Raw genomic sequence first — 10,000 nt, 5'->3', positions numbered from 1 at the left:
GCCTAACCCACATTTCCAGTAGCCCACGATAATTAAGTTTTTTAATTTTTCACATCACTGCATCCTAAAAGAAACCCTACGCACAACCAATGCTCTTGCTCATTCAAAATTCTTTGTCAAATTCTTTCTCGGGGTCTACAAAGCTGTTTCATGAATCTCGATTCTGGTTTTTATGTTAGAGCAGCATGGATTATAGCACGTGTCTGTAGCTAGCTAACTGTGCAGCTAATTACAAGAGATGTTATTCAAAACTAAAATAGGTACATAAATAATTTAATGAGAGATGCTTAACAGTATTAGTAAAATCATTGGTTATGGAGTTATGGCCAAGAGTTGATAATGTTTGATGTTGCATCGACTCATTGATCACTCTTAACAATTATGACAATAAATCGAAGTCTCTGTGAGACGTCTCATTGATAAATTCTACTACGACTTTTGATACTTTAATTTTGATAACTCAATGGAAAATTCAGAAATACCCCTTAAAATAATGGAATAAGAGAGAAGGGTAGATTCGAGCCTGTGACACGTGCGCTTCGCGCTTCCGTTTCGAGCACATTCGTACACCAATTCGGCCGCCCGAACAAAAGCCGAAATTTAACAGCCCATTGACCAAGAGATCCAGTGAGCACCTGAAGCCCCCTCGATGACGTAAAAATGACAATAACTGTGGAGCGTTCTTAAAATCAGCACATGTACACTTGCGGCTCATACTCGGTGTTCATAAATGGCGACCACTACAATATTTTTTTTTGTCTTTGATTTGTTTGCGCTGATGATCCTCAACGGCTAGCCTCGTTAGCGTGAACAAAATTCAAAAGAATTTTTGCTCTAAAATAACGCTAATGAGGATGACAACCGTTTAAAGAAACAATAATTTAAAGGTGGCGGTTTTGTGCGAGCGAACGCCGAACAAACGAGCTTCGACGATGCAAGGGGATTGAGGCGGGCCTTCCCCCACCCGAAAAAAAAAAGTTTTCACACTCGAACAAAACATACCCATATCTACAGCTGTATATAAGGTCAATTTGCAGGAGAAATTTTGACAAACAAACGATCAAATCACAAAACCGAATTGCTCCGAAGAATATCTGGCACCGTATTGAATCTTCGAACTCACGCACCAAGTAGATTCTGTCTCTGGAATTGGGTCGCTTATTCTTTACATCGAAATACTACGGTCTTTTAAAAATGCCAAATATAAGAAGCATTTGTTTTAGTCGCATTGTTTAAGGATTTGTTTAGAAACGGTTCCAAATTGTTATTGAGAATAGAAGCTTACATGTGTTTTCTTATGGAGGAAAACGATCTATTTTTTACCTGTTCTTGTTGCAACTCCATCGCTGCCATCGAATTCTACTCAGTGAAAACCAAGGAAACCTTAATAATTTCAGTGATTTTGGCAGGACGTGAGCACACGTATACGAGAACTACTGCGTGGCTGTAGCATTTCTAAAATGGTGCTTGATTCAGGCAGGAGGAGCTCATAGGCTACTGGTTCAAGACGAAATAAGATATCATGCACGCCGAGTCGATGGAACATAAGTTATACAGCCGTTCTTCTAAAATAAAGTAACTATTATCAAATGCAGCCCATAATGCAGCCCATAATGTTTACATTCCATTTCGGGAATCACATCTTGTACCCAGTCTACAACTGCCAAGACAACGATCGTATTAACTCTTAAATATGCCGGGTTTGTGAAACATTCTACCGTGTATAGCTTCTTGCTAAATACAAAAATAATTCTACTGTTTTAAGGTCAGCTAATGGGACTTAAGTTACCGCGACGTAGGGGCCACTGTCCGGAGATAATCACAGCTCTTTAGGCGCCAGTGCGGGTTCCTTGTACAGAAAATTGGTCGCCTTGTACATGTGGTGCTTATTTCATTGCATTGGGTGTGTGTTTCATCATATTCAATGCTTTGATCATTATATACGGTACTTTGTTCATTCGGTACCTATTTCTTTGTATGCAGTGCCTTCTTCATTATAGGCGGTACTTCATGCGTTCTGTAGGAACTTCGTTATATTCGGTGCTTTCATCATTATACTCGGTGAGCCAGTATTTTTGCTCATCAGCCTTACAAAGGGAGCATGCTCCCAGCTTCATACAATCCAGGCGCACAAATCACATTCCCCTTGACCATCTGTCGAGAAAAGAAAACGCGTGCTTTTCGATTCTTCGCATTCAAGATGGCGGCCTCTTGTGGCGTGGAGGTCAAGACGGCTTTGATGGTTCTTATTGCTTCAGAAACAAGGTTTAGCCCACTTAACTGAAGTTTTCAAAAGGGTAAAAATCATTCCCGATTTAATTTCGCTTTTTTCTGCGAATAAAATGCATCAGTTACGGGTATAACTAACACTACTGACGTAATGGATTTACGTATGGAGTGTTCCTTGTACGGAAGTCAAAAGCCGCAAAAGAGAACGTGTTGAAAGTGGCGCTCCAGAATTAAACATACCAAAGGTGGTGCTAGGACCGTCTGAAATTTCCCGGATAATCGCCAAAGTTTGTCATTTCTTGTGAAACTCGACTTTCACAACATTAAAATTTCATACAATTTGGGTTGCGCGCAAGTCTCTTCCACGTCCCACTCTCCGTTTTCACACTAGCTCCGAGGTTTCGTCCAAAGACCGCTTTCATTCGTATGAAAGGCCTACCCAAACACATACGACGAAAAGTAGCAAAAGGTCAATACCTTTGCACATACTACTAGCGCCCTAGTGCGATGCCAAATTTCTGCAAAGTTATCCCGTAGCATTGAAATGTTGTAGTCCAGTTCGATTCGGGGCTAACTCTCAGAGAAAAACACAATGGCCAATCAAAAACGCATTGTTATCTGGAGTCAAAAGGTTCATAGATATGCGATTTGTCTTGGATTGTTCTGCCCCTTGGCCTGGGCAGTACGACCACCTGTTTAAATGTCTCGGTCTGTTTTTGACCTTGTCCCAGTCCTAAAAAGTAGTCGTACTTGATATGCGATAGTTTGAGAGAGGTGCAGCATTGCGGTTTATCACTATATCATGACTAATTATCACTTATGATATATCAAGAAATATCTTGTATGTTTCTTGTAAGCAATGTTGATAATATCATGATTAATCAATGGTTTTATAAGGGACTGATTTTTGATATTCCGCATTAGGTTTTTATCATATAAGCATAATTTATTATGATATTATCAGAATATTTAATTAAGGAAGATTTTCTTCTTCCTCCTGTGATATAGTGATAAATCATGATATTATCAGAATATTTAATTAAGTATGAACTTCTTCTTTCCTCTGTGATATAGTGATAAATCATGATATTATCAGAATATTTATTAAGTAAGAATTTCTTCTTCCCCTGTGATATAGTGATAAATCATGATATTATCAGAATATTTAATTAAGTAAGAATTTCTTCTTCCCCCTGTGATATAGTGATAAATCATGATATTATCAGAATATTTAATTAAGTAAGAATTTCTTCTTCCCCCTGTGATATAGTGATAAATCATGATATTATCACAACATTTTTATTAAGTAAGGTTTTCTTCTACCCGGTAATAGAGTGATCAATTGTGGTATTCTCCAGCTTTATTAGAGAATTTTGATATTATCATGATATATCAAACAATCACTGTCAGTGTCTGTTCTTCTTTGTTACATGATAAAATCACTTGCGTAAGACATGATTTGAGAATGAGAGTGATACATGATATAGCTTGCTATTCAGAAATATATTTTTCCATGCTATTCTCAAGATTTGAGAGTGATACTTGGATATCTCAATTTACCACTTTTTCAAATTAAAGATTTGATGGCGACAATTACAGAATTTGCAAGCGAAAATTATTGAGCAACTATCATGATAATCTCAAATGATAATGATAGTTTAATATTTGACATGCACATTATGATGAAAATGATTCCTCGATATTATCATTCTATTATCACCCAAATATCAATAAAATATCCAAATATCAAGTCTCAAACAAATAACATCCTATCAAGGTATTTTGATAAACCGCAATACTGCACCTTAGTGGATAGTTTTCACTGAAAGAGACATTAATGTATCTAACATGCCACGCGGATCAATCGTAGGGCAAATGCTTCTTCGTTGTCGTTTATATTGTTGGTCAAGCTGTTCGTCTTAAAAAAGAAGGTCGCACTTATGTTTGCAACAGAATGATGAAACCCACCTAATTTTACCTAAGTTGTCCGCAAGTGCTCTCCGGAAACACTTACAAGTTTCAATACTCAATGGTAACGGAAACCAAAGCTTACCGTACATCATACATACATACATACATACATACATACTTAATTGACCGCTCCCCATAGGGGCTTTTCAGGGCCAATGAAACAATCAACGAAACAACAGAACACAACAACAACAACTGTTAAGAATCCCAACTGGCCGGAGGCAAACCAGTTGGCTATTTACAAGTGCAGCTGGGAAGTTGAACCAGGGACTACCAGGAACAAATTCAGCGAGTGGTCAGAGTGGGTCTTGAACCCGGGATCTCCGGATCTCAAGGCAAGCGCCCTAACCACTGGGCCACACTGTATCCACAGTTTTGTCATTTTTAAAAGCCAAATGCTTACTCATTAATTACAATAGATTTTACCCTTAAAGTGAACGCTAAAATGAAAAGAATAAAAAACGAGTGATAAAATAAAACCGAAATGAAACGAATCAATTAGCCAGAACAAGTTAGAACAAGGTGTTCCATTAGTTGGGGCGCCGAGTGAAAAATAGCACACAAATAAATAGGGCAGAAGCGCATTACGCCCCAACTAGCTGAACGCCTTGTGCGGTGGTTTAGCCGACAGGAAATTGGACGCGAACCAGTAAAGAACCGTTTTTACTTTGTCCTGTACAATTTTTCGGTGAGAAAGTTTGTTTTGGGATTACATGGGATTAGAGTGACAAGATGCTCTTCTCATCTTTTCGACCTTCCGAAAAACTACTTCATGAGCAGAAGCCTATTTTGTCTAACCCGCCGGAACAAATTTATCTTGTAGGTGGAATAGAGGGATACAAATTTGAGAAACGCACTCAAGACGGACAAGGAGAAAAGGACAGAGGGAAAGAACAAATGGAAGTTAGGGAGTTTAAAGAAGGGAGAGGCTGATGACACCTATGGTGGCGAGACAAACAATGGGGAAAAGGTACAGAAGTTCGTGCCTTAAGTTATGGCTCTCTTATAGCTGCGTATATACCAGTGGAAATGAAGGTAGTAAGTAGGTAAATCTCTGTTTGCAATATTTGCCTCGTTAGCATACAGGCTACAGTCTCCGATCGTGCTACAAAATTATTGAAAGGGTATGGCACGATTAACTACCCGTGTCACTAGAATTTGGAACCCACGTGGCCAGATATATTACTTTTTGTGTGACGTGGGTTTAAAAAGTCAAAAGGTTACAAATAATGTATGGGCTCGTTAGCGTTTTTGCAACACAGACATTTTGCGCTCTTTGATAGCCAATATCATCCTCTTCCTAACACGCAGGTGTCAGAGTCATTTTTGGGGTTGCGGATCAATCAATCAAGTGGTTTCAATCAACTTCCTTCGTTCTATATTTTGGTTTGTGCTTCTAACAAAATAGTCTTCAACTGAGTGGATGGCCAGGAATGCATGAGCTTCAATTTTGTAAGAGCCAATGTTTTTAATTTCCTCTTGTAAAAACGATAGCTATTGAGTGTTCATCAGTTTAAGACATAAAGCTCATAGAATAACCTCCTATTCACATTAAGGTACGGCTCTTCATTTATGCTTTGTGTGATATTAGAAGCAATTACAACCACTGGGTTGAAATTATGTTATTTGAGTTACAGCTTAATTGATACTTTATGTTATACCTTACGGTGACTGGCCTGGATCTAGAGAGGATCCATACCCGTTATGAAGGTGTCCTAGAGGTGATGAACAACAGAAAGTGTTCATTAGCTCAGGCCATGAAGATCTATGGTGTGGCCAGGAACACCCTACGGGACTTCACTGGCATTTGCGAGTTAAGCATTATCCACCGGGAAAAGTTCATCAATGTTATTGGGATGGAAAGAGAGTGTCAAGGGAGCCGTCAAGGGAAGCCATCAGTGATGCTTATCGAGCAACGCTGTCGAGCTACCTTATCAGATTACCGCGTGGTGTTAAAAAGATATAAGGAAGAAATAAAACTTCTGCCTTTCTTTCCCGATGACAGTTTCTACGCTGCGAAATAAATAATTACGGATAGGACTGAAATTTTCCTAACGCCCTTAAAGTGGCTCACAACGGTCTTGAGCATTTGTCAGCACTTCTATACTACTGAACTTTTCAGTTGATGATATAATAGTGGCATCAAAGAAATGTCTAATTATAGGGTCACAAATAATTGCATTTTTTTTTTTTACGCTTAAAGGTTTCCATAACAATAGTATAGTCTAATAAAAACACCGTTAGTTTTAATTAGGTTTAAAACAAGTTCGGTGATCCTTTTATTATCGAATTATGATTAGCAATTTAAATGCTGCCTTTTGCCAAGTTAAAAAAAGTGTGGAAGGGAGTTCAGAGCCACTTTAGATTTAAGAGAATTTATGGTGACTCAGTGAACCCTCTCCCCATTATTCAAGACTCTCTGAAAAAAATTAATCTGCATATGCTGATTACAACATGGCGGTCGTCCAAACGGGCGTTTTGGAGTTGTAATTACTTAAAGCTTAGATTAAGGGTGTTGTAAACAGGTTACACCGTCGCTATGGTAACTTTTAAAGTCACGAAAATGGTCATAACTTGTTCATCATTGACTGGGCATTTATTTGATGCCCTTATTTTAGCATCTGATGAAAAGCGGTGGTAGTATCTATCTATCAAAGAAGAAGTAATGAAAAATGCTAGAAACTGCTGCAAGCTACGTTAAAAGAAATAGCGTTCCCGTTATACTGTCTTTTTAAAGCGGAAGTCGTTTTTGTCAGATCAGAAAAAAAAAAAATCACACTTTCGTGTATACACGACCGACGTATCGACTGCGTATCGGTCGAGTATCGGTCCAAAGTGTCGGCCAACACTACCTCCAGTAAACAAGATATTGACCGAGTATCGACTGAGTATCGACTGAGTATCAATAAGGCATCGGTGGACTATCGGTGAAGTATCGATAAGGTATCGGCCGAGTGTCGACGGATACCTAACCAACATTCGACCCTAACCCCCCCCCCCCCCCCCCCCCCTTCCCCCTCCTTTCCTCGGGCCCCGATTGTAGAAATGCCGAGTGAAGTTAGGTTACCTTCCGAGATTGAAAAAACGAGCCCCTGGTAAATTCTTTCAGCTTGGAATCTTTCTATCAGGATTCCCAGGCTCAACTTGTTTAAAATCAATTCCATTATCGCGAGAGAGCACTTCAATCACGCCATGACATTTCGTGATAGGTTGGTTTCGAATTATGCAGTAACAAAATAACAGAATCAAGGTTCAGGGGGATAATTTGCATTTTCATTTGTTTTGAACAAAACAAAATGCTAATTATTCCCCTGAATCTCGACTCTGTTCTTTTGTTGCTGCACAATTCGAAACCAACGTATTGACGAGACTACGCCACCATCTTGAATGCGAAACACGCTAGGAGCATGCTTCTTTTATAAGGCCCATGACCAAAAATACTAGCTCACCGAAAATGATAATGATGAAAGCACCGAATATAACGAAGTTTACACCGAGCGCATGAAGTACCGCCTATATAATGAAGGAGGCACCGCATACATAGAAATAGGAACCCGAATAAATAAAACACGGCATATAAGGAAAATTGAATATAATGAACATAATAAAACACACATTGGCATTGAATATAATGAAACACATTAGCATTGAATATAAAGAAACACACACCCAATGTACAGAAGCTGAATCATCATGATGATGTAATGAAATAAGCACCACATATAATGAAACAAGCATCAAACATGATAAAACATGCACCGATTATGAAGCCGTAAGCACCGCATATCACGATGAAAGCACTCCATAGAATAACTTACATTAGGCACCGAATATTAAGGAATAAGCACCACATAATGAAATAAGCACCGCGTATGATGAAAATTGCACCGGATGTAATAATGCAAGGTATCATAAGGGAGCTATGGCGTTCCATAAAATATCACGCGTTAATTGATTTTCTTCAGCTTAATGGGAATTTTTTAAAGCAATATCTTTCATTTTGTTTTGCAAATCAAACTCCATAACAAATATCGCCAGAAATTGAACAGTGGCTATCCCTCAGGAAAACACTTGTGATCTCGTTGATTATTGTCGATTCGGAGAAATGAGGCGAACCAATTTTTATTACTGCATGGGACACGGAAAACCTAGATACAAGAACTTTAAAAATTTTAATGCAGCGAATTTTAAGGCTGATATTAAAAAGATTCCTTTTCATATCTTGGAAATTTTTTATCACAAAGACGATGCGCTCCGTTCAAGGATGTGAAAGTGAGAAGTATGTCTGCTCCGTGGATTAATAACACAATTAGGCACAAAATGAATCGCAGATTTAAATTATTCAAAGAGGCAAACCGGACAAAGGATCCTAGCAAATGGGCTGCATATAAGAAACTTAGAAATGAAATCACAGCTGATATACGCAGAGCCAAGGCTAAGCACTTTAAAGATCTATTAGCTGATGTTAAAACCACTGCAGAGTATTAGAACCTGCTTTCAAAGGCGAATAACCCTAAATTAAGGAAAGCGATAGGTCCATTGAAAAGAGAGGATGGATCGCTTACAGTTGATGAGTAAAAAAAAATAAACCCTAGTCAATAATTTCTTCTCTAACATCCGAGAGAAACTGGCTGGCAGTTTCCAGCCCCAATATCTATCTGGCTTGGCCACGTCAACTAAGATTGTTCCTTGTGTCAATAACATTGCACTATAGCCATTGGCCATATAGAAAAAAGTAGCTAATCTCAAAACAAATAAAGCGACAGGGCCCGACGACATATCACCGAAAATAGTCAAGGAAGCTGGAGATGCATTGCTAATCCCGTTGATCCTCCTTTACAATATGAGTTTGAAAGATGGCTACGGCTTTAGCCATTGGAAGACTGCCAGAGTCAATCCTGTTTTAATTCTATCATTCACCAAGCGTTTATTGAAAATAAATTAATTACAGACAAACAATGGGCTTACAGGAGAGGATATTCTACAGAGCTGTTGCTAGTACATATGACAGAGATTTGGAGGAGTGCCATTGATTCAAATAAAGTTGTTGGTTTAACGGTGTTGGTAGATTTCCAGAAAGCGTTCGACTGTGTCTCCCATAATGTGCTATTACGTAAATTAGAAAATGATTTTGTAATTAATGGAGTGCTACTCGACTGGCTGCGTAGTTACCTTGACAATAGAAAACAATATACTGTCCTAACTGGTATAGCATCAGATCTTAACACTGTTAAATGTGGAATACCGCAGGGCTCCGTTCTAGGACCGACCTTATTTTCTCTTTACACAAGTGATTTAGCTGAAGCTATAACCACTGCGACAACCTACATGTGTGCTGATGATACTACCCTATATTGCATTGGCGATTCTATCGACGCAGTAATTTCTGAACTTAACAAAGCTTTAGAAGAGCTTCTATACTGGTGCAAAACAAACTCCCTTGTGCCTCATCCAAAGAAATGCGAAGCAATGATCCTCCATCGTGGAAGATTCACTGGCCCATTGAAAGAGTTAACGTTGGCCCAGCACACCATCAAATGGGTTACACACTCTCGTCTATTAGGCGTATTGATAGATGATCAACTAAACTGGTCTAAACATGCTAGTGTTGTTAAAAAAGGCTTTGTTGATAAGTTAAACGTGTTAAAACGTAGCAGATTTCTTCCAAAGAATATGTTATTAGACTTGTATTTTAGAGTTATTATGCCGTCGATCGTATATGGTATATCAGTATGGGGAGGTCTCACAAATAAGGAAGGTTTTAAGGCATTAGAAGCACTGCATTGTAGAGCTGCGAGAA

General features: G+C 38.7%; 1 protein-coding gene across 2 annotated transcripts in view; it reads right to left on the bottom strand.

Annotated features, from left to right (window-relative positions):
- The window catches only part of LOC138055266 (uncharacterized), a 30,792-nt gene that overhangs the window by 6,775 nt on the left and 14,017 nt on the right, over window positions 1–10,000 (bottom strand). The window lies entirely within an intron of this gene.

Source organism: Montipora capricornis, chromosome 7, assembly GCF_036669925.1.
Source record: "Montipora capricornis isolate CH-2021 chromosome 7, ASM3666992v2, whole genome shotgun sequence".
Classification (NCBI taxonomy): domain Eukaryota; kingdom Metazoa; phylum Cnidaria; class Anthozoa; order Scleractinia; family Acroporidae; genus Montipora; species Montipora capricornis.
The sequence above is the reverse complement of the archived record's forward strand: the minus strand, read 5'-3'. Positions and strand labels throughout refer to the sequence as shown.